The 26,461-nt window shown below is 42.6% G+C and overlaps 1 protein-coding gene across 1 annotated transcript in view; it reads left to right on the top strand.

Moving 5' to 3' along the window:
* The window catches only part of LOC126174755 (calmodulin-binding transcription activator 1), a 1,816,127-nt gene that overhangs the window by 120,527 nt on the left and 1,669,139 nt on the right, over nt 1-26,461 (top strand). Inside the window, exon 2 of the mRNA XM_049921082.1 lies at nt 22,822-22,968. The gene's annotated coding sequence lies outside the window, so the exon portion shown is untranslated. The remainder of the gene's footprint in view (nt 1-22,821; nt 22,969-26,461) is intronic.

Below are 26,461 nucleotides of genomic sequence, written 5' to 3'. Positions count from 1 at the left end.
TAGATACCCTTGTCTCTGATGAACACTCGCGTCTAGAACAGCGTACTGGCTTCTATTACTTGCGAAGTCTTAGAGTCACTCACATATCTGGGAACCTATTCCGTATGCTCATACCTCCGTTAACAGTTTGCGGTAGGGCAACGTGTCAAATGCTTTTCGGAAATCGAAGAATATGAAATCTGCCTAATGTCATTCGCCTATAATTCGCAGGATGTCATCCGTGGAAACGGCAAGCAGAGTTTCGCAGGAGGTGTGCTTTCTAAATCAGTGCTGGTTTGTGGACAGCAGCTTTTCGGTGTCAGCGGTGTTTATTATATCCGAACTTAGAACATGTTCAAGAATTCTGCTGCAAGGATATTGATCTGTAACTATGCGGGTCCGTTCTTTTATCCTTCTTGTATATAGGACTCAGCTGCGGATTGATATTTTATTTTATTTTTTGGGCTCTCGGCGAGATCTTTCGCTAAGATATGACGGTGTTAGTTGTTGTATGGTTCGCCCATCCATCTTTTTAGACACACACACACACACACACACACACAAAATCTTTGCCAACCATTCCCCGCCGTCATTTTCGCGTTCGCTTTTGGGCCGAGTGCATATTCCGAATTTTATTATTAAACCACGGTGGGTCTTACCCATCCTTATTCCATTTGCTCGGCACATACTTCTCCAGAGGTTATTTACATTCCTTTGAAACTTTGCCCATAATTCATTTGCAGCCATCGTATTGGAGCTAATTGATGTCCGTTCATTGTCTAAGGGGGATACTAACAACTGCTTATCTGCTCTTTCTAGCAAAAATACTCTCCTAGCTTTCTTGATGGATTTGTTTAATAACTTCAGAAACCATAGTCGCTCTGATGTCATGATGACTAGTCCCTGTCTGTACTGTCACCGCCAATAAGGCCAGGCCTGTTTGTAGCTACAAGGTCTAAAATACTTCTGTTGGGTGTGGACTGTCGAATTAGAGGCTGAAGACAGTTTTCGGAAAAGTGTTCGAAAGTACTCCTCAAGACTGTCTGTGCGTACCATCACTCGGTACGGTAAAATCGCCTCCAAGTAACGTTTCGTGATCTGGGTGTATCCACGCGTTGTATTGCATCACCATCGGCTTATCAGCTGATGTCACAAAAGCACTTCCGTCGTAACAACGTCAACATGAGGTAAAAGATGGCTAACTAAAGCAATAAACAAGAAAAAATTTAGGTAAAACATCCCCTAAATCCCATGATTTATTTGAACTTCACAGTGCTTTGCTAGGCTTTGTGTTGTTGGATGTACTATGTCTTTGTCTTCCGTCTATTTGAGAGCCTGCTACTAGCCGTTTGCTGGGAAACCTAACGTCTAACTTAAAATCTGAATCACATTGTAACTTTTCTTCAACTGCACAAATGACTGAAAAAGGCTAAATTCATGTTAAATGCCAGAAAAGAAAAAGATCCCAGGACCAAAACTCGGACTGAAACTTGGGCCTATAAATTTTTACATCATCACAAAAGTTCATGTGGTTGCATCTTATTTTGTTCTGTGCGGTTTTCCTATAAATTTGTTGTCACTAAATGTTGAAACTAAAATTATTTGGAAACAACCGTACAGCTTTCTGGTAACCTTGTCCAGCGTTTTACAATAACTTCTCTTTTTCTTTACATTTCAAGAGATAAAGTGGGGATTGGCCCTTCAGTCATGACCAACTGTCACTACTACTCCAGCTTTGCTGGCACTGTGCCTCTGCCCTCATCAGCAAATAAACGCCCGTCAGAGCCAGAGATTTACATTACCGCCAGCTGTTTCCTGGTGCACGCGAAGTTAATAGCAGAGGCTACAGTTTGTAGTGGTTGTCACTATCTGAAACTCTTGTTTATTGACCTGACAAACTCGGGTAATGTTTGTATGCTTCAGAAGGTGGTGGATAAGATCTGGGTAACAGATGAATCAAGCACATTTATCATGGTAGTGTCTTTTCCTCTCTTATGACACGTTTGTAAACTAAATTTATGTGTATTCATGTCGTTCTTACGTGAAATATTGCCTTACTTTATGTAAGAAGAGGAAGAAGAAGAAGAAGAAGAAGAAGAAGAGGAAGAAGAAGGACTCGGCAGATTTATCCCGGTACAGACCATGTAAACATTCCTCGGCGCCCGAAGTGGCAGTGATGCAGTGGTAGCCAGCAGGAAGTTCCAAATTTGAAACCAAATGATGGAGATTATTTTCATATTCTATGTACTTAAGGGGACAAGAAATAATGACGTACATTTCCAGCTTACCTCTTAACAACCTCAGAACACAATTTATCCCTTAATACGGCTCTGCTGCACTTCGACGTGGTACACACATTTAATATTTACCAGGTGTACCGGTATGAAATGAGCGTTTTTTTGTGAAGATGAAACACTAATTTTGAACTGAAAAGTAAAAACATTTTATTCAAAGTACTGACCATTGCTTTCTATACATTTTGACCACCTTTCTGGCAACTTGTGGACACCACGCCAATAGAAACGTTTGTCTTTTGAAGCAAACCAACCAGACGCCCAATTTTCGACTTCTTCGTAGGAATCGAAGTGTTCCTCAGCCAGTGCGTGTCCCATTGATGAAAACAAATGGTAGTCGGAAGGGGCCAAGTCTGGTGAATACGGCGGGTGTTGTAGCAGCTCCCAGCCAAGTGTTTTGATTGTATCCTGAACCAGTTTTGCTTTGTGTGCAGGTGCATTGTCGTGTAAAAAAATTCCTTTGCCATGTCTTCTGGCCCATTCTGGTCTTTTTTCGATCAATGCATAGTTCAAATTGCCGGCCGGTGTGGCCGAGCGGTTCTAGGCGCTTCAGTCTGGAACCACGCGACCGCTACGGTCGCAGGTTCGAATCCTGCCTCGGGCATGGATGTGTGTGATGTCCTTAGGTTATTTAGGTTTACGTAGTTCTAAGTTCTAGGGGACTGATGACCTCAGATGTTAAGTCCCATAGTACTCAGAGCCATTTGAACATTTCTGCATAGTTCAAATTGATCATTCGTTGTCTGTAGCGATTAGTATTCACAGTTTCGCCGGGTTTTAGAAGCTCATGATACACCACATCTTTCTGATCCCACCAACACAGAGCATTGTCTTCTTGCCGAATCGATCTGGTTTTGCAGTCGATGTTGATGGTTGTTCCGGATTAACCCATGATTTTTCCCGTTTAGCATTCTTAAAATAAATCCATTTTTCATCGCCAGTAACAATTCGATCCAAAATTGATTTTCTTTCATGTCTTTGAAGCAAAATTTGACAAATTGTTTTTCGGTTTTCCATCTGTCTTTCATTCAATTCATGTGGTACCCATTTCCACACTTTTGGATCTTTCCCATAGCTTTCAAACGGTCAGAAATTGTTTATTGTGCAACATTTAGCATTGCTGCCATTTGCTTCTGACTCAAAGTATCATCTTCATCCAATATTCCTTGCAATTTGGCCACTTCGAACCTTTTTGGTGGTCTTCCACGTTCTTCATTTCTTACATCAAAATCATTATTTTTGAACCGTTGAAACCATCTTTTACATGTTGCTTCTGATAGAGCATGATCACCATATGCCTCGACAAGCATTCGATCGATGCGACTCTGCAGCACTATTTTTTTCAAATGAAAACAAAAAATTAATGCTTTCCGCAAATCATCACTTTCTGGTACAAAATTCGACATTGTTAACACGATGAAAATATATGATGTTGTTTGTTCCATGACTTGATGTATACTAAATATCTTTGACAGATGTCATACTAACCAAATAAAAGAAATGAAGGCTCGTTCACAACAAATGTTCCCTATCGACATATTTTTATCTTAACGCTCATTTCATACCGGTGCACTTGGTATTCTTAATCCACTCCACGTCGTAGTAAACATTAATTTTATACTTACATTTAAAACATTTTTTTTTAATGTTCTGCGATTTTTTCAGCCCCTCAGACGCGGAAACCTTCAGTCCTAGAGAAAAAAATGAACGGAACCTTATTTGTAGGAAATTTAACGTAATTTTAATTTTGTACGGGGAAACATTTTCTCTACAGGCCCGGTTTTCGAGTTTGAAACTTTTAAACATTTTTTTCTTGTAAGACATATTCTTGTTTGCCAGATTCATGGGGACAGAGGGACGGATAACCACCTAGTTGTGCCCCATCAGATCACCACACCATACTTATCACTGTCCATTCGCATTCCTTGCTGCTGGTTTAACTGTTGCATTATCCCATGTCATATCGCTTCTTAGTGTTGCCTCTACGTATTTAAACAGTATGACGGCTTCCGTAAGTTAACCACTTATATTATTATTGGAGACTTTCCGTTTTTGTTGGCATTGCTATGGATTTGCCCGCATTTGAAAGATGATTGCAATTCATTATTTTGATGGGGAATTTTTCCTTACAGTAGGTCATCCGACGATGATAATTTTCTGTAGACACCAGCAACATCAAATTTGGAAATTTGTGGTAAGGTCTTATGGGACCAAACTGCTGAGGTCATCGGTCCCTAAGCTTACGCACTACTTAATCTAACTTAAACTAACTTACGCTAAGGACGACACACACACACACACACACACACACACACACACACACACACACACACACACACGCCCGAGGGAGGACTCGAACCTCCGACGAGGGGTGCCGCGCGAACCGTGACAAGGCGTCTCAGACTGAGCGACTACCCCGCGCGGCAGCAACGTCAAGCAATCTTATAGTGCTGTTACGCATACATTATAAATCTTTGATGTATATTGAGAACATTAGCGTTTCTAATACGCCTTTTTCGCAAATCAATGAAGATACTCCGTATGATGGTATCTTGGCTGTCACTGCATTAAAAACCAACTTCATAATGTCGTGTGTGAATAAAGCTTAAGATAGTTATCATGTGTCCGGAAGGAATGAGCTTCGAATTACCGGCCATCCATCCATCATTCCATTTCTGGAATGAAATCGTTGCCAATTTCTTTCCTTATCCTTTGACAGCTGACCTCATGTTTTCTCTTGAATGATCTCGAATCTGACGGGTCGTTAAAACACAACCTCCTCCTCGTCACATCTACTGTGTAGTTTAACATATGACATAGCAGTCACTGATCGTGTGAATCCAACGGAAACCTTGTCCACTACCATAACGATGGTGCTGTCGGGCGCAGTGATTAAATTGATGGACTCACATTCGGGCGGCGCGAGGTTCAAATCCCGTTTCGCTCGACCAGATAGTAATTGTCCGCCGTTTCCCCAAGTCATTGGAACCGAATACTTTAATGTGTTACATTGTAAACATTTTCCTTCGTAAGCAAGGGAAACGACAATTACGGTACGATCCACATCTGCATCTCAGTTGCTCTGACTTTCGTGAGGCCTTTACATCCCAATAAAACATTTGATGTCAAACTACTACAGCCATTAATAGACCGGAATTACCAAAACCTAGGTACTAGCTACTAGAGGTGTAAAAAATCCTAAGAAATTGTATCTCTTTCTCGTAGGGAATACGGAAATGTCCGTTGAAAGAGTCTGAGATTTTTGAGCAACACCAATGTGAGAAACACGCTTCATAAAATTTTCCTGTACGTATTTCGTTGAAATTCACTAGACTTGTCGATTCAATCCCGTAAATACACTGACCGCTAAGTAAAGACTGCGCTTCTTCGTATTTTTGGGAAGGTGGGCAAGTTTTGGACGTTGTTGTAATCCACATGTCGCGTGTTTCTGTATGCGCCTCGCAGGCACGGTTCTGTCCTCAGTTTATTCTTCCTAGGTCGTTTTATACCTCCATTCTAGACAGTCCCTGTTCTGATTTTTGAATTATTTCCGTGCTGGATTTTCACTGTCGGAATATGTTAATGGTTGCGATTACATACAGATGAAACATAAAAATATTAGCGAACATACAACATTACAGCAGCTACACGTAGGAGCAGCTTGTGCTTGTTTGTGAACTAAATGGATTCCTGGATAAAATGAGAACTTAGGGAAATTCTAGCTGGAGACAGAAACCCGGCCGTGTACAGAACAGTCACAGGAAAAAAGGCATAAAGTAATCCAAATGGAAATAACTTTCCGCTGTAATATCATGCAGTGCATTACAGATATGCATCATTAAAAAATGGCGTCGACGGTAAATCACCCTCTCCTGTTTTTCGACTTTATTAGCTATTCATGTAACTTTTAGTCGGACGCTCATGATGTTGAGTAGCCGACCAATCGATTTCTTGGAACTTTCTTGTATTACAGGCACGTAGTACTGCACTTAAATTTATTAATTACGTTCTTCTGTCCGTGACGTTACTTTCAGACTAACACTTCTTCTCCTACCTGGACCTGCGCCAAATTCGTGGGCCACTGCGCGCGAGTGCGATGTGATGTCAGCCATCTACCCGTTCTTTGCTCTGGGGGAGCGCATTACTTAGCCAAGTTGGTTTTATAGCATTGAAGAATACGTTTGGCCCGATATCTGGCATAAATCTGTGGGAATCAGACTACTCCAGTACTTTTGAGTAAAATATTTTGGTTTGATTATTTTCTGATATTGGTTTTTACACAACCGTGAGATACTTTACTATATATTACGCGGATGTCAGTATTGCTTTCGAGCACGAGAATTACACACGTCATCACTACATGTAAAAAAAATGACTTTATTCGGTAACTGATCTTGTAACTTCTTAATCAACAACAGGCGTCTTGATTTAGTGTCACCCACAATAAACACTGTGATCATAAGAGACCAGACGTGCACTGACACGCATATCATCATAAAATCTTGTTTAGGGAGTGCTCCGCAGTTTGTATGCATGTCACGAAGGACATAGTTTTCAGCACTTTGTGCTTGACTTCAAAAGAAATCGTTTGCCAGACCGATATTCGGGTATCATCATCTGTGGCATCTGATAAAAAGGATAAACAGGTCTATAAATGGTTTTTTAAGTATTGATGGGGCTCTATGTCTTCTGGATGCACATTATTTTTAACCATTATAGAGATTTTATACTTGACAGATACATAATTTGAAGTAGGAATGCACATTGTGTAAATAATATTTCTCTGTTTTTTAGCATATACAAAATGTGCTTGTGTTATCAACATCGATATGTGTACGATTTTTGTTTATCCTCTGGATCAGATGCCTTTGTTGATGATATATATGCCCAAATACCGATCTGACAGCTCGTGATCTACAATAAGAGTTCATTTATCAAATCATTATTACGTTATTAACATAGTGCTTGAAAGACGGAATTGACTATTGGTTACATTGTCACGTGCCGCATTGCGTTTGTTACTGCACATCTGCTACTACACAGCCGCATGGATGTACCGAGCGAGGTGGCACAGTGGTTAGACACTGGACTCGCATTCGGGAGGACGACGGTTCAATCCCGCGTCCGACCATCCTGATTTAGGTTTTCCGTGATTTCCCTAAATCGCTCCAGGCAAATGCCGGGATGGTTCCTTTCAAAGGGCACGGCTGACTTCGTTCCCCATCCTTCCCTAATCCGATGAGACCGATGACCTCGCTGTCTGGTCTCCTTCCCCAAAAACAACGACAGCAACGCATGGATGCGTAATAATTTCTGATCCATTCTTTATTCATTCGATCGTCTTGTACTTCGGGATTTTACGAAACATATTGGTGGATGCCTGAAATATGATAAGTCGTGTTGAGGGCCACATCATTCCAGTACTGTGAACGTCAATTGTGGGGAATGAAATTACTCTGCAGTATGATTGGATGTGTGGAAGAAATTAACCTGACGTCAGTGACCAAAATTGGAGACCTCTAGGACGTTTGAATCGCAGGTAACTGGTATATTGAAGAAAGTGTGTGTGTGTGTGTGTGTGTGTGTGTGTGTGTGTGGTTGTGTGTGTGTGTGTGTGTGTGTGTGTGTGTGTGTGTGTGTGTTGTACTGAGAGCAAAAGGATCATACCAAATGCAACAATATGGCACGGTACCTTCGGCGATGAAATTAATGGAGGAAGCCAATCCTAGTAATTGGAATCACCAATGATTGAGCCTCGTTGTTACAACGAATCTTACAGATAATGCTTCACATATAAACGCAAGAGCACGTTCCCTTGCGTTCAGCGTCGTGAGCTGCAAAAGCTGAATAACCGCGATGACAATGTAATGCCTTCATCATCGGTAGGAATGCGCTCAAAGTAAGGCTGTTAACAACCTGGAGGTCGGTTCTTGAGTAGTTTTCGTCTCTCATTCCCTCGCGAGGCATTAATTGCGAGAGGCTCGATAAGCAATAGATTATCGGTTTTACATTTTGAGAATTATCAAAGTAGTATAAATGTCGGTGTGCTGCTTTCTGCGTTTAAAGTATGAAGGTATCTCCGTGGGATTGTTGGCTTCGCTTTGATAGCATTACATTGTTTTTGTTGCTACTCTGCAAGGACGAATTACTCTCAGGATAATGACGACATTTTAGATGAGCAGCTGCGCAGTGGTAGAAGTGTTGCTGACCAACATGAATGCCGTGTGCCAAAATGACCATGGCGTAATACAGATAGGCTACATCTGAGGTGGTGACTCTAATGCTATCGCGAGTCTGTGATCGGCTTAGAGCAGAGAAATCCGTTTTTGAAGAGTACTGTTAATGTAAAGGATATATAAATTTTAAATATCAACACATTTACTGAATTCTCTCGCGACAAATATGTCTGCCATAGTATTAATTTTCTAATTATTATGCAACCATTCTGTCGTGAAATGCAGCTCATGAAACGCAACTCTACGAAGACGATGTAACGTCGTATTTCTCATCTTCGAGTATTGTTTCCATTATTTTCATACAGCCTTTAGCAGTGGCTTTGGCTGAATGTTATCACTTTCATGGAATCGGGTGAGGAGGTGCATAGGGTAAGACGCTGGAGGACCGGATTACCAAATTCCCGTCATAAGACGCAAGAGTATTTGCAGAAAAAAATAATTCAAGAACCACACGTCAGTAACAGGAAACGCTTACAACTCTATCAGACTCGCCAGCTCTGTGACGAGTGAAATTGGTGTATCAACTGCTACTATTCATTTGCGACTGACAGTTGATACACTATCATTGGAGTAGAATAACGCAGTCTTTGACAAAAGCAATAATTTACGAGGAATTTCGACATGCTATACTAAATACGTTCACACGTTCCCGGTTTACAAGCAGTAGTGATTTCTGTTGCCACTTGAGGTTGCCGTCCTCGACTGACTATGCTTACCAGTATCTGAGTTAGTAGTGATAGAGTGGAATATGTACGGAGTGAACATTCAGATGCGCAGAACAGGATTTTTGGCGTCAACTGTCATATCCTGAGAGATCACGTGGCTACGGCTTGTAAGGTTGATCCATAAGCATTTTACATAGTTTGAATATAGTTACATCACCTCTGTCATATATACAGGGTGTTTCAAAAATGACCGGTATATTTGAAACGGCAATAAAAACTAAACGAGCAGCGATAGAAATACACCGTTTGTTGCAATATGCTTGGGACAACAGTACATTTTCAGGCAGACAAACTTTCGAAATTACAGTAGTTACAATTTTCAACAGATGGCGCTGCGGTCTGGGAAACTCTATAGTACGATATTTTCCACATATCCACCATGCGTAGCAATAATATGGCGTAGTCTCTGAATGAAATTACCCGAAACCTTTGACAACGTGTCTGGCGGAATGGCTTCAGATGCAGATGAGATGTACTGCTTCAGCTGTTCAATTGTTTCTGGATTCTGGCGGTACACCTGGTCTTTCAAGTGTCCCCACAGAAAGAAGTCACAGGGGTTCATGTCTGGCGAATAGGGAGGCCAATCCACGCCGCCTCCTGTATGTTTCGGATAGCCCAAAGCAATCACACGATCATCGAAATATTCATTCAGGAAATTAAAGACGTCGGCCGTGCGATGTGGCCGGGCACCATCTTGCATAAACCACGAGGTGTTCGCAGTGTCGTCTAAGGCAATTTGTACCGCCACAAATTCACGAAGAATGTCCAGATAGCGTGATGCAGTAATCGTTTCGGATCTGAAAAATGGGCCAATGATTCCTTTGGAAGAAATGGCGGCCCAGACCAGTACTTTTTGAGGATGCAGGGACGATGGGACTGCAACATGGGGCTTTTCGGTTCCCCATATGCGCCATTTCTGTTTATTGACGAAGCCGTCCAAGTAAAAATAAGCTTCGTCAGTAAACCAAATGCTGCCCACATGCATATTGCCGTCATCAATCCTGTGCACTATATCGTTAGCGAATGTCTCTCGTGCAGCAATGGTAGCGGCGCTGAGGGGTTGCCGCGTTTGAATTTTGTATGGATAGAGGTGTAAACTCTGGCGCATGAGACGATACGTGGACGTTGCCGTCATTTGGACAGCAGCTGCAACACGGCGAACGGAAACCCGAGGCCGCTGTTGGATCACCTGCTGCACTAGCTGCGCGTTGCCCTCTGTGGTTGCCGTACGCGGTCGCCTTACCTTTCCAGCACGTTCATCCGTCACGTTCCCAGTCCGTTGAAATTTTTCAAACAGATCCTTTATTGTATCGCTTTTCGGTCCTTTGGTTACATTAAACCTCCGTTGAAAACTTCGTCTTGTTGCAACAACACTGTGTTCTAAGCGGTGGAATTCCAACACCAGAAAAATCCTCTGTTCTAAGGAATAAACCATGTTGTCCACAGCACACTTGCACGTTGTGAACAGCACACGCTTACAGCAGAAAGACGGCGTACAGAATGGCGCACCCACAGACTGCGTTGTCTTCTATATCTTTCACATCACTTGCAGCGCCATCTGTTGTTGAAAATTGTAACTACTGTAATTTCGAAAGTTTGTCCGCCTGAAAATGTACTGTTGTCCCAAGCATATTGCAACAAACGGTGTATTTCTATCGCTGCTCGTTTAGTTTTTATTGCCGTTTCAAATATACCGGTCATTTTTGAAACACCCTGTATGTGCCGTCAGAAACAAGCTGTGGATATTGTACAAATGTTTTCATTGGCACGTGAACAATTTGCATTATTTATATATTGGCTTACAGCTTTGACGACAGATATGCAAGGGCTTCCATCTCAGATGTCTATACTTTTCCAACGTTATAGAAAAATAAGGAATAACTACTCTTATGTTTTATGTTTGCACTGACATTGACTGTATTACCCAGTTTTTGTTAAAAAAAAAATGCTGTAGTGGCCTTGCCCGACGGTTTCATAGCACGCCAGTGTCACTGCAAGTGCTATCACATGCTGGAAATCAGTGATTTTAACCTGTGCATTACTTTCGTAGATTTTTATTCATTTTTCTCTTTACAATAGACAAACTGATAATAATATTTTACATTTTACCACATATATCTGGCGCATTTTAAGGACAAGCCTATATTATATTTCAGATCAAATAACATGGAAATAATTGCAAATTTAACTTCCCTTGAACATTGTTCGAAATATGTGTACTCGCATTCGGGAGGAGGACGGGTCAATCCCGCGTCCGGCCATCCTGATTTAGGTTTTCCGTGATTTCCCTATATCGCTTCAGGCAAATTCCGGGATGTTTCCTTTGAAAGGGCACGGCCGACTTCCTTCCCCGTCCTTCCCTAATCCGATGAGACCGATGACCTCGCTGTCTGGTCTCCTTCCCCAAACCAACCAACCAACCAACCATGTGTACTCGTACATTCATTCAACGGAGGATTGTTTATCTGTTACTTGTCCCGTAAATATCGGGCGGTCAGAAATGGTCTGAAAAGCTAGTAAGGGTGTTGTAGGGTAGGTTGTCCCGAATAATAATTGTTCAGAAAAAAAATTGGATGCATTGCGTCTTTTTCGAGTTGATTAGCACTGAAGTTAGCCTATCGGGCCGTTGCGCGCGCTGATTGAAGCGGCTCGGCAGATACAATTCGTGTTAGTTGCTCTCATAGCGTAGACGATAACACGAGACTGCTCAGACTTTGCCTCTGGTTCGATTCTTGCTGCCGTCCCATGTCCAATGTTTGTATTGCTCGTTTGTTCGGGTTTAGGAAACCAAACAAGGAACACGTTTGGCGACATAGTTTCTGGTGGACTGTTTGAATTTTCCGCGCACAACAGCCTGATTGGCTAATTTCAATGGTAATTAACTTGGAAACGACGCAACGTATCGAAGTTTTTTCTTAATTATTGTTTATCAGCATAACCTTACCTACAACATCCTTCCAAATTTTCCGACTCTTTCTGGCACCCTGTATATGACTAGATAGTCTCTTAAGTTAGCCCTACGATGTTGGTGATACGCACAAGGCCGGGATTAATTTAAGGAAAACGCGTGGAAGCGTGGCCCAACTTGATGCATCATTTATTATTTCCAAACAAATATTTTTATGTAATAACAATTCTATTATAAGCCAACTAATAGTTACGAAGATTCTTATCAAATACATACATGTTGTTAATGGTACTCAAAAAACATGTTAAGTGTGGAATACAATGGTGGCCCGATTACAAACAGGTAACTGATTAAATAAACCTGCGGCGTCACTCTGTCCGCCCGACTATCATCTCAACTGTCGGCTAACCCCACAACAGGACTTGAATGTAAGTCAACAAACGTTAAATAAAAGACATTAAAATGCATCCATGTCGTCCCGTTATTCTGCTTTCACATAGACAAGATACGGCCAATCTGTCCAAACGCTACCCACGTAGTACTTCACTGATTGGTCACAAGCGTTTTACACGTAAGTCAAGTTAAGTACTTATATAAACTACCGGGTCCCGCCAACAGCTAGGCCTGGTGCAATGATGGGAAAGCCGCCGAAGCAGAAGGAAGACGCGTCTCTTTCCAGGGCCAGTAGAGCATCATCGTGTCAACCGCTGCCGATACAAAGTTGTCAACATATACCAAAAACAAACAACATAGAAGTTTGATAGAAATTAACATGCAGAGAAATACTTAAACGGCCAATTAAAGATTGTTTTCAAGGAAACAAACTACTGAAACTTTGGTATAGGAGCGCCCCGCTCATAGACATTGCAGGTCGACCGTCCTAACAATAACAAGAAAAATGAACAAAGTCGTTTAAAAAATAATTACATAATTCAAATGAGATTATATAAGTCAAGGTATACCTTTACTGGGGGCATCTTAGGGATTAAAAGACAATGTAATTAGGATACGCACCAAATGGCAGATGGCCGGTTAAGATATACACCTGTACCCCGAAGGGCTCCCCAACACGGAGTAAGAGACTGTGCAAATACAAGCACTCACGCCCACGCGCGCGCGCACACACACACACACACACCACACACACAATATAACCTGTTGACCCACACGTGCGTACCTTTAGGCTGAGTGCACACAACTTTAGTTATGTGCCAAATCCAATAACTCGCCCCAGGAAGAAATTACAAATACTCGATAATAACAAACAATGAATTCAAGTATCAGGTTAAAAATGGCGAAATACTAGCTTGGCGCTTAGGGAAACCTCCAGATTGACACACACAGCCCCAAAAGGGGTTACTGAAAGGGCACAAAGGAACCAGATTCCTGGCCAGCTCACACCGGGGCAGGAATAACAGTCTTCAAGGACAGTAGTTAATCAACAGACTTCATACATATATTTTTTTTAAATGCCAAGAAGGCCAATAGCTTCAGAACTCCAGGTAGGCGCCGGATAACACTGCCTTCCGGCTCGTAGCTGCTAAGAAGTTGTCCAATACATCTCGGTGTATTTAGCACAACACAGTTGACTGATGCACTTCGTAACCAGGTTGCACGCGACCAGCGCCGCTCCTTGCCCCCTAACTCGCCGGTAACAACAGTGAACGCTGCAGGAAAACGCGCCATATTACCCGCTCGAGGCCCGACTGCGGCCGGCCGCTGCGTCCTGTTGGCCGTACCGCGGGTTGTCGAGCTCAAGTGTACCGGCAACAGAGTGCGCGAACCGCAATGGGCCGTCGAGGCCTGCGGCTCGTCAGGTACGCGGTCAAACCTGGGTGTCAACAGGACTCGGTGCAGCCCGGAAACAGGCAGCGCTGGGAAGGCGGGATTGACTGAAAACACTCGTGCAGAGTGCGGAAGTGCTTTCCGGATCGTATGCACTCTTTTGAGAATCGTGAAGGTTTGATGTGCCAGGTTCAAAATGGTTCAAATGGCTCTGAGCACTATGCGGCTTAACTTCTGTGGTCATCAGTCGCCTATAACTTAGAACTACTTAAACCTAACTAACCTAAGGACATCACACACATCCATGCCCGAGGCAGGATTCGAACCTGCGACCGTAGCGGTCGCGCGGTTCCAGACTGTAGCGCCTAGAACCGCACGGCCAATCCGGCCGGCGATGTGCCAGGAACAAGGCGTTCTTGATCCTTTGCAAACAAAACTAATGCGTAATGTAAAATGATGGATGTAACACAAAGAACTACTTACTGTAACACGGACGTAATTGAATTAAAGAAAATGGTTTAATTGCCCTAATGTTTTTATAAGCTTTACATTTCACCTGTACCACATCAAAAGGGCTGATGAAGCTTTTGCACAATGCCTATGTCTAGTATGCAATATTAAAATATTTTACACTTTTCTGTTAATCTAAAAGTTTTCATTATGAAACTGGCTGGCTCAACCCTCCCTCGGAATTCGTTGAGGAGGATCTGACTGCTTTCCATGTGATATAACTTTGAAATCGGGAACCACAGAAGGTAAGGACAGTTTCAGATTACTTCCGCTGTGAAGCTTGTTTCTGGACCTATTTTTTATAAGCGCGTAAGAAGGAAAAGCCTTTTCGCACAGATATGTGGACGAGACAGGTAATAAACTTGTTACCGCTTTATTTGATAGCGTTGGAAACACCGTCACTAAAATTAACCAGAAACTTATCAGTGACAAAGATTTATTTTCTGTAACTTAGTCACTGGAAGATTCGTTTGGCTGCTCGTATCAATTTACATTTCATGTGCATTCCAAAATTACTGTCTTTTCCAAGCGATTGTGAATCCAGCTGTTATTACTAGATAGAGCAGGGAAATAATGCTAGAATTTTTTCCAAATCTCTTCAACTGTTCCTTAATTTTGTTCTTGGCGTTTTGACCCGAACTAAGATGAATTTCTACTAGTAAATCGTGAAGGGTATCGAAGCTCTTAGTTTCATTAGAATTTAGACAGAGTTCCTAAACTGCAAGGTTATTAATGAACGATTCTTGCACATTACACTTCACACTACACTTCACATTATTTCTTCACTCGTCCGTGAAGTAATAAATTTCAACTGATGATTTTTTTTAAATAAAATTTATGCGAAATAAGTTACAATCGGAAGCCAGACTTTAGACTTTGCCTATGGAAAGGTGTACCTGGTGAGAAAAAGATAAACGTCATGCAGTATGAGAAAAGTTCTGTTGTGATACAACCATCTTACATCCGTGTTAGTCAATGAAAGCTTATAGATACTTACGTTAGTATAACAAGAATTCGCTCATTGGTAGGTTGACCATTAATAAAGTTAACTATTTTCAGCGCCCGGGTTCCCGGGTTCGATTCCCGGCGGGGTCAGGGATTTTCTCTGCCTCGTGATGACTGGGTGTTGTGTGATGTCATTAGGTTAGTTAGGTTTAAGTAGTTCTAAGTTCTAGGGGACTGATGACCATAGATGTTAAGTCCCATAGTGCTCAGAGCCATTTGAACCATTTTTTGAACTATTTTCACTGCATCGTAAGGTTCAGAGGTTTTTTACACCCACCTAACAATAAATCGATTTAATAATTACAAGCAACTGTGGAGATTTGAGTAACCATCTTGTTGCTGATGTTACAGCCATAATTTAGTTTAGTATAAGATCGGAGGTGAAGTATTGTGTCGGTAAATATCGTGCGAAGTAAAAATCTGCTTGCTAACGGACCCCAGAGATTTCGCTTCGCGCCCGCAACAGTGTGATGCCTGTAGGGCGCGCGACTCGACGAGCAGCCGAGCCGCACGGGTGTCCGGGTGGACTCGGGATCTGACGGGGCGCCGCACCGCCCGGCCGGGCAGCTCGAGTCGAGGCTACGGTCCCGGTCCCCGGCTGTGCGCGCAGTTAGGTACGTGCCTCCGGCCCCCACAGCCCAACGGTCAACGATTTCAACTCCTGCAATCGTGAAGACGCAGAGTACTCGGGCACTCCCGGCCAGCTACCTGTCCCACATACCATTCACCACCATACAGCCCCAGAGAGAACACAAGACCAAGCAAAGATGAGACGACGAGGGCCAGAGTCGATGCAATGTACGCACAAGTGGCGCCAGTAGGATCGCGTGTGAGAGCTCACGGGAGTCGCCAAGGCTCAGTTAGAAATTGGTGGTATTTACGTGTGAAAAGAAAAGTTTACTCTGTGACGTAATCCGATTTGGGCCCTTAGCAACAACGCTTATCCACAGATAGGAGCCGGCCGTTGTGGCCGAGCGGTTGTAGGCGCTACAGTCTGGAACCGCGCGACCGCTACGGTCACAGGTTCGAATCCTGCCTCGGGCATGGATGTGTGTTATGTCTTTAGGTTAGTTAGGTTTAAGTAGTTCTAAGTTCTAGGGGACTGATAACCTCAGAAGTTAAGTCCCATAGTGCTCAGAGCCATTTGAACAACAGATAGGATTACCAATAAATAAATGTGTGAAAACACGACAAATACTGTAAAATTAGTTTTCGTCCTAGAGTAAAATGTAAACCGCCTTAACTGAAGTCATTTGACAATCTCGACTTGATGTTGGTGACATGTGCAGAACGCTATGCTCACTCTATGGATACGAGGGCGTCCTGAAAAATAACGCCTCCGAATTTTTTATGTCAAAATTCGTAAAACTTTTTAAATAAAACAAACGTTGTTAACACTCTACGTCCTTATTCTTCATGTCTACATATTTATTTCTCAACCTAGTCGCCCTGGCGAAAACACATTTCTGCCAACGAGAGACCAGTTTGCTGATACCGTCGCTGTAGAATGACTTCTTTGACGGAGTCACAACTTCACCTCAGCTTGCAACGCTTCATCGCTATCAAAGTGAAGTACTCGAAGGCGTTCAGCGCTTCATCATTATCAAAGTAAAGTCTTCGAAGGTATTCTTTAAGTTTTGGAAACATGAAATTCGGATGGGGCCAAAAGGCGTCTGACTGTTACAGATGTCAAAGCTATCGTGTGTGGTCTGGTATCGTCATGATGAAGGAGAGGATGCTACAATCGTGGACAACTCCTCAATTCGAAACTCGATTACAGCACGCTGTTTCTTAGGCACCTATACAGGGTGTTACAAAAAAGTACGGCCAAACTTTATGGAAACATTCCTCACACACAAATAAAGAAAAGATGTTGTGTCCGGAAACGCTTAATTTCCATGTTAAAGCTCATTTTAGTTTCGTCAGTATGTACTGTACTTCCTCGATTCACCGCCAGTTGGCCCACTTGAAGGAAGGTAATGTTGACTTCGGCGCTGTTAGAACATGTGCCTTTACAAGTACGACACAACATGTGGTTCATGCACGATGGAGCTCCTGCACATTTCAGTCAAAGTGTTCGTACGCTTCTCAACAAGAGATTCGGTGACCGATGGATTGGTAGAGGCGGACCAATTCCATGGCCTCCACGCTCTCCTGACCTCAACCCTCTTGACTTTCATTTATGGGGGCATTTGAAAGCTCTTGTCTACGCAACCCCGGTACCAAATGCAGAGACTCTTCGTGCTCGTATTGTGGACGGCTGCGATACAATACGCCATTCTCCAGGGCTGCATCAGCGCATCAGGGATTCCATGCGACGGAGGGTGGATGCATGTATCCTCGCTAACGGAGGACCTTTTGAACATTTCCTGTAACAAGGTGTTTGAAGTCACGCTGGTACGTTCTGTTGCTGTGTGTTTCCATTCCATGATTAATGTGATTTGAAGAGAAGTAATAAAATGAGCTCTAACATGGAAAGTAAGCCGTTTCCGGACACATGTCCACATAACATATTTTCTTTCTTTGTGTGTGAGGAATGTTTCCTGAAAGTTTAGCCGTATCTTTTTGTAACACCCTGTATAGCTACGTTACCAACCGCCATGTTACACGCTACAATTCGGAGCCCTCTAGCGGCAGAGAGTTGCAAACATGTTCATATGAAGAATAAAGATCTAATAACGTTCGTGTTATTTAAAAACTTTAAGAGTTTTCACATAAAAAATTGAGGCATTGCGTTACAGCGCACACTCATCTTTATACTGTGTTAGCGGGCAATATGACAACGATTAACAGAAGACAGTGTAAAATTAATTCTCTGACAAGCTTTTGTTTCGTAGCTGCCCTGTAAACAGTTAGCTGTGAGTCGACATGTTGCTGTGATCATGTCATAATTCAAAAGCGGCTCCTTTAGCAGCACACCGTTTACACCAGAAACTGCCGTGATGCATCTGAGTTACTTGTGCCATAAGGCATTAAATAATGTTAGAAAACGAGTGGAACATAAACTGTTGTCTTGAAACTGGTTAACAGCAGCAAACGGCGGACGGCATCGCCTTCAAATACCGCAGCGTAAAGATCGACCTTCTACACCCAGAAAAAGTGGCAGCTAGGCATCTCACATGCAAGCAAGTCGAAATTTGGGTACGAAGCAGGTATTGATAGCATTTGTATACCCGTTTTAAGTAAGTGTTCACACAGCCTAATGATACGTTCAGTAAATAAATATTTCAAACCTTTTGTCGAATCATATTTTCACGAAATAGTTTTAAGACGCAATAGCTATATACATCATGCGCGATTCCATTGTTGAGTTTTCAGTGTACGGTAAAGGTAATCATTTGATTATTTGTTCTGTGTTGATTTTTTTCTGTTAATGAATGCTTCTATATATTATTTGCCTGCAATCGAATATCGTCGTTAAAGCACACTGGGTATAGAATATATATAAAATCAAATAATAATAAATTTCCTGAATGATGAAACACTTCATCGCCCTCGCGTGTACATCTCCGTTTCAACGTCGCCGCAAAGATATCCACGCTTCATACTCAGTTAATAGAAGGAATAACGCTTTGTGTTGACGCATGTAACTCCCATTCTGTTTCGCGATAACTTCTGCTGCGAGCGTCGTTACCTAACCGTGAAAGGTGCCATTGAATGTTAGACGTCTATCCTGACGTCTGATAAGCTTATCAGTTGCAGGCGCAGGTCTCTGAGCAGTTAATGTCGCAAATGACATAGAGATGGCTTTAGGAGATAACGCACAGTTTTTCCGCCCCTGTAGATATTGTTATCTCGATCAGAGCGTGGCAGTACATAGAGTTGACAGTCGCACAAGCTGTTGTGTTATGTCGCGATAACAACGACGTCATATATTTCAGGGTCTGAAGAGTGGAAGGGGGAACTCCGTGAACAGAGATAAACGTTCAGATGTCAGAGTGTGAGTAAGCGACGTAGATCCCAAGTGGTAACGGGGTCATACTATAACGTATGATAAGTAAGACGAGAATCTCTGTTACTGACCATGTTTTGTTAACTATAATTTTCATGCATACGTAAAGTTGCAAGTCTTAAAATTACTGAATATTGAGAAAACTGTCAACAGAAAGCATTGTCTCTCCTAAATTCTAATGTCTACAAGATTATACTTATCTACGATTTCGTTCTGCCATTATTTTTGTTGCATTCTTTAAGAAATTAGTTAATGCTTATTCTTTGTTTGTTCAAATTTAGGCGTTGACTTGATAATCTATTTATATTTTGTCAGTTGTGTTTTTTGTCGTGAATAAGCATAGTAAGTTTTTGTTCGCTCAAAATCCATAGCGTCATACCTAACCAGCCAAAGAGATGTAGTATATTGAATCTTTCACGTATTACTTTAGAAATGAAATCACCCAGAAGTGGACCGTAAGGATATCGTTTGTCAGGATTCAACTTTCAGCACAGTTTTCCATACCACGGTTCAAATTTCCCATATAATTTAAAAAAAAAAGTTAAAAACATCAGAAGCTCTATCAACGTATTTGAGTTAGTCTTCAAGTTTTTCATAAAGGTATTTACGGATGTAAACTGCGTTTAATGTGTTTAAATAAATAGGCAGTTTTTGTGTTCAGCGCGACTTGAGTCCTCAGTGATTGTGTTTCGTTGGAAGGCTTACAATGCGGATTTGTAACCCACTTTTGGACAGAATAAACGCAAACAAGTGGAGGTCAGTTCTCGGGGTTGGTTTGAACCTTTCAGTGCTTTACTAGGTATGGTCCTATTGAGTAAATATTGTCCTGACTTCCTCAAACGGGAGCCGGCCGCGGTGGTCTCGCGGTTCTAGGCGCGCAGTCCGGAACCGCGCGACTGCTACGGTCGCAGGTTCGAATCCTGCCTCAGGCTTGGATGTGTGTGATGTCCTTAGGTTAGTTAGGTTTAAGTAGTTCTAAGTTCTAGGGTCTGATGACCACAGCTGTTAAGTCCCATAGTGCTCAGAGCCATTTGAAGCCATTCCTCAAACGTGTTAACTGAATTATACTCGTCGGACAGTTCTGGGGGGGGGGGGGGAGGGGGGGGGAGGCGGACAGGTACAGACCCTGTGGAGCACAAAGGCACTTAACTTTTCCGTACTAACAAATCATTGCCAAAGATGAAAGAAGCAATAAGTGACAATATACATATCAGGATCGAACGTAAGCGTTAGTAGTTCAGCATTTGCTCACAGGGCCACTGATCCCCAACTAAAGAGATGTACCTAGCATGCGATGTGGCGCAGTGATTAAAATCTTGCGTTTATTGTAGAAGAGCGAGATACAAATTTCGTCTGCCCATCCATATTTAGTTTCCTGTGTGTTCCCTAGGTAACAGTGCAAATGCCACTTGTGACAAACTAGAGTACAAAGACGGTTGCTGCAATTTTTATTCGCAGTAATTTAAGTTGTGCTCTTACATTCCTGTCTGACCACACTCTCGGAAATCGCTACGTATTCAGAAAAAATTGTGACTTATTTGTGGCAAGAAAAAGTATAAATGTCACTTCAGTTGTTCCACGCACAGGAATTTCATGTTTCATGTCTTAAACATATGGAAGTCACGAAATCGATGATACTCGTTACTGAGAAAGCGCGCTTTAACGTGTAAATAACAACGAATATTTCATAAAAAAATGCTTAACTTTGATGATTAACGAAGTCTCGAATTTGCTACAAACACGAAGAGGAAAAAAAATTTTGGTATCACGCGGTATGGGAACCTACGACCTTCGAGCCAACTTCGCTATTACAACTCGCATGCCTTAGGTGCTTTATTCCACGAACACTCCAGAAAGAGGCAGGCTGACTTTGTTGCCGAATGATGCGGGCTTGAGTCGTAAATACATGAAATTTTGGAGGGTTTCCTCTATCAGGCTGTAGAAAATTCCTTTGGATTGTTACATTTGCGGAGAAAAGTACGTGACGTCATTAATAATTTCAGCTAACACTCATGTGATATACGTAAGCAGAGCTGACCTTTTGAAAGTTAATGACTTTTTAAACTCTTAATTACGTAAAAATAACAAGTATTTTGTGAGAATATTGACCTAATCTGTTTTTTTTATGTTATAATCATTCACAGTAACAACAGTACAAACCATATTTCTAACAAAGGGAAATAGTCTATTATGAATTCATTTTCCACCCGGACATGTCCTGGTGATTCTTTAGTAACACAATCACTAAATTCAAAGCTAAAACCTCTCAGTATGTTTAAAATAACAAATTCTGGGTGTAAATAATTCACACCGAACCGAACGAGAGAGCCATGCCGAAATCAAAAACCTCTAGGTGCAATTGTCGAAAGATCGGCAGTTGGACCGTTCAGTAACAGGTTCAAAATGGCTCTGAGCACTATGGGACTTAACTACTGAGGTCATTAGTATCCTAGAACTTAGAACTACTTAAACCTAACTAACCTAAGGACGTCACACACATCCATGCCCGAGGCAGGATTCGAACCTGCGACCGTAGCGGTCACGCGGTTCCACGCTGTAACGCCCAGAACCGCTCGGCCACACCGGCCGGCTCATTAACAGGTCTCAGAAGCTTACTGAATAGGCTCTTCGGATAAAGAACCGAAAATGACGTCACTACCGAGGTTAAACTACTGCACCGATCGGTATGAACGATACAAAACAGAGCCCCTGGTGTAAGCTCTGACAGATGGCGTAATGCAGGAAGATGGGTACTGTGCGCTATGTGCAGCACAGCTATGCATACCGGTTTAGAAGCCCTCGGCCTTCAGAACAGTTAATTCATGGCATATGAATAGGCCCTGCACATACTCGGGGAACGCATTACTGCCAACTTCTAATATTTCACTTTCTTAGAACAGTGTTAATGCCCAGTCGTGCCTCGTGGTTTATACGTTCTACAGATAAAAACATTGAATTTGTTCATGTTCTCAGAGGCCATAAGATGATGATTACTTTTATCTCCTAGCTCCTCAAACGGTAGGTACCATTAACCTCCTCCCCTCCCTCTCTCTCTCCTCGTCCCCCTCTCCTTCCATTATTATTATTATTTTTTTTTTTTTGGGAGGGGGAGAGGGAGTTGTGTGAACGAAGGAAGAATCTTGCGCTACAGTGAGACCATGTATCTTCACAACTCGAAAAGTACCGAAATTACGTATGTCCTGTTGTGATCTCATCTTGATAACTGACCGTGGAACAGGTCTTGACTGCTGGTAGCGATCAAATTAGACATTTGTTGCTGTTACTGTTGTGATTTACGATCTTTTAAGGTGAATTACCTTTTGAAATTTGACCAGTGCATAGTTTGTGCCTTTTGCTGAAGTAATCCTCCTGGTAGTTCTTGTTTAGCTTAGGTGCCTTTACGAGGGACTTGTGTTTTTAATTCCAGATATCGGAAGGCGTTATCAGCGTTATCTGGCGGCCGGCTGCGCGCACCGGAACCCTTGCGATAAGCGGCCCGCAGATCCCCGTGCCGAGGCGCCACGCAGCTCTGCCAGCACACGTCGCGGCTCTGCGCATCCCTCGGCCCGGCCCGGTGAGTCTGTGCAGTGTTTCGCTGCAATAAATGAATAGCTGGTGTTGCGCAGGTAACTGGAGGCGCTCAGCGTCTGCCGCAATATTCTTGCTCTGAGTTAGTTGAAAGTGTCAGAAGGGCAAATTCTAATATATGTCATAATATCGTCAGTGGTTTGTGACAGAAAGGGCGGGGTTCAGTGGAACGGGGAAAGGGAGAGAGTGGGGGGAGGCACAAAGATAAATAATGCAAGAGGAGAAGGTCGTCTCAAAAACACTTGCACATGCGACCTATCGGCAAAAGCTGTCACAAAACATTTCTGCTCCTCTTCCTCCTCCTCCTCCTGCATTGGGAGTCGTCTCTTACATCTACATCTACATGACTACTCTGCAATTCACATTTACGTGCTTGGCAGAGGGTTCATCGAACCACAATCATACTATCTCTCTACCATTCCACTCCCGAACAGCGCGCGGGAAAAATGAACACCTAAACCTTTCTGTTCGAGCTCTGATTTCTCGTATTTTATTGTGATGTTCATTCCTACCTATGTAGGTTGGGCTCAACAAAATATTTTCGCATTCGGAAGAGAAAGTTGGTGACTGAAATTTCGTAAATAGATCTCGCCGCGACTAAAAACGTCTTTGCTGTAATGACTTCCATCCCAACTCGTGTACCGAGCGAGGTGGCGCAGTGGTTAGCACACTGGACTCGCATTCGGGAGGACGACGGTTCAATCCCGTCTCCGGCCATCCTGATTTAGGTTTTCCGTGATTTCCCTAAATCGTTTCAGGCAAATGCCGGGATGGTTCCTTTGAAAGGGCACGGCCGATTTCCTTCCCAATCCTTCCCTAACCCGAGCTTGCGCTCCGTCTCTAATGACCTCGTTGTCGACGGGACGTTAAACACTAACCACCACCACCACCAACTCGCGTATCATATCTGCCACACTCTCTCCCCTATTACGTGATACTCCAAAACGAGCTGCCCTTTTTTGCACCCTTTCGATGTCCTTCGCCAATCCCACCTGGTAAGGATCCCACACCGCGCAGCAATATTCTAACAGAGGACGAACGAGTGTAGTGTAAGCTGTCTCTTTAGTAGACTTGTTGCATCTTCTAAGTGTCCTGCCAATGAAACGCAACCTTTGGTTCGCCTTCCCCACAATATTATCTATGTGGTCTTTCCAACTGAAGTTGTTCGTAATTTTAACACCCAGGTACTTAGTTGAATTGACAGCCTTGAGAATTGTACTATTTATCGAGTAATCGAATTCCACCGGATTTCTTTTGGAACTCGTGTGGATCACCTCACACTTTTCGTTATTTAGCGTCAATTGCCACCTGCCACACCATACAGCAATCTTTTCTAAATCGCTTTGCAACTGATACTGGTCTTCGGATGACCTCACTAGACGGTAAATTACAGCATCATCTGCCAACAACCTGGCGCTTGACAACTATAGTGGAATAGTTTTTACCTTCCCAAATAGACTTTATTATTTCTTTATTTTATCCATTACAAATGGTTTGTAAATGCCTGCGATTGTAAAAACAACGGGTTTGTTAATGACAGAACTTTAGTTGCTGTCGGTCACGATTTTTTAAAATTTTATTTCCGCCACGACGCGTTTCCGGAAAAGATTCCCATTCTCATGTGCATTTTTACTTGTATTGTGGCATTCATGCATGGTGTTTTAGATGTGTGAGGTGCGATATTATTCTGCTGCCTTTGCTGTGATATGTAAACACGAGCTGTTGTGTTATTTTGTAATTCCACATAGTTTACAGTCCACCGTACACGATGAAAACAACAAATGTTTTGGTGATATATTCACATCACAAACTGTATGAAGATGAAATATTGAATGAAAAACGGAAAGCGACTCGGCGAATTTCTTCAGATTACAAACGTAAAATACTCTGTGCACGAATTAATACTGCTATATATTCTGTGGACGTTCAATGGCGTTATCTGTGTTGACTGTAGGCAAAATATCTTTGTGTTTAATATTGTTCATTTGCTCCTTTCAACGTGTACTGACCACTGCAAATTGTATGCGTGATATTAAATATCATACGAGTAACAAGGAAACAGTACGTAGATTTTTTTGTAGATTCGCCATTAACTATACAGGATGGTCACAAACAATTTGAAAGCTTGTAAAGTGTTGGTAGGATGTGCTGAGAAATAACTTTAAGAAAAAAATTGGATACGCTGCGTTTCCGACTTCATTAGCATTGAAGTTAGCCAGTCAGGCCGTTGACCGCAAAAATTCAAGCCGCCCGTCAGATACAATTAGTGTCACTTGTCGTCGTGGCATAAATGATAGTGCACGAGACTGCTCAGCCTTTTGCTCTGGTGCGGTCATTACTACCGCCTCATCTCCAATATTCCTATCGCTCTCTTGTTCCGTTTTAGGCAACCAAACGGAGAACGCGTTTGGCAACATAGACTCTTGTGGGCCGCTTGAATTTGCATGCACAACGGCCTGATTGGCTAACTTCAATTCTGATTAACTCTGAAAAGGCGCGATATATCGAATTGTTTTTCTTAACAATTATTTCTCAGCACAACCTACCCTGCAACACCCATACGAGTTTTTTATACTGTTTCTGACCACCCTGTATATAAACATCCATTATTATTTACGAGGGTCACTCCAAAAGAAATGCACACTATTTTTGTAAAAATACAGTTTTCATTCTGCATGTGTGAAAGTTCTACAGTGTGTTGATACATCCTTCCCGCTTGTTTTCAAACTTAGTTCAACCTGTTCCCGTGAGTGGCGCCGTCACAGCATGTCTTCAAGATGGCTGCTACACTTGACATTCGTCAGAAGCAACGTGCTGTCGTAGAATTCCTGTGCTGTGAAAACGAGACAGTGGAAAACATCCACAAGAGGTTGAAAAAGGTGTATGGAGATGCTGCTGTCTATCGCAGTACAGTTAGTCGGTGGGCAAGCAGGTTACGTGATGAAAGCGGGCACGGCAATATTGAGGATTGTCCTCGCAGCGGCAGGCCTCGTACTGCACACACTCCAGACAATGTGCAGAGAGTTAATGAATTGGTGACTGCTGACAGACGCATCACAGTGAACGAATTGGCACGCTACACTGGGATAGGGGAAGGAAGTGTTTACAGAATACTGAAAGTGTTGGCGTTAAAAAAGGTTTGTGCCAGATGGGTTCCCAGGATGTTGACAGTGGCTCACAAAGAAACAAGAAAAATGGTATGCAGCGAACTTTAGGAACAGTACGAGAATGGTGGAGATGACTTTCTTGGAAGAATTGTGACAGGTGATGAAACATGGCTCCATCATTTTTCACCAGAGACGAAGAGGCAATCAATTGAGTGGCATCATGCAAATTCATCCAAGAAAAAAAATTCGAAACCACACCTTCTGCTGGGAAAGTTATGGCTACAGTGTTTTTCGATTCCGAAGGACTCTTGCTTGTGGGCATCATGCCAAGTGGAACCACCATAAATTCTGGTGCATATGTGACGACACTGA

This window comes from Schistocerca cancellata, chromosome 3, assembly GCF_023864275.1.
Source record: "Schistocerca cancellata isolate TAMUIC-IGC-003103 chromosome 3, iqSchCanc2.1, whole genome shotgun sequence".
NCBI lineage: Eukaryota > Metazoa > Arthropoda > Insecta > Orthoptera > Acrididae > Schistocerca > Schistocerca cancellata.
The sequence above is the reverse complement of the archived record's forward strand: the minus strand, read 5'-3'. Positions and strand labels throughout refer to the sequence as shown.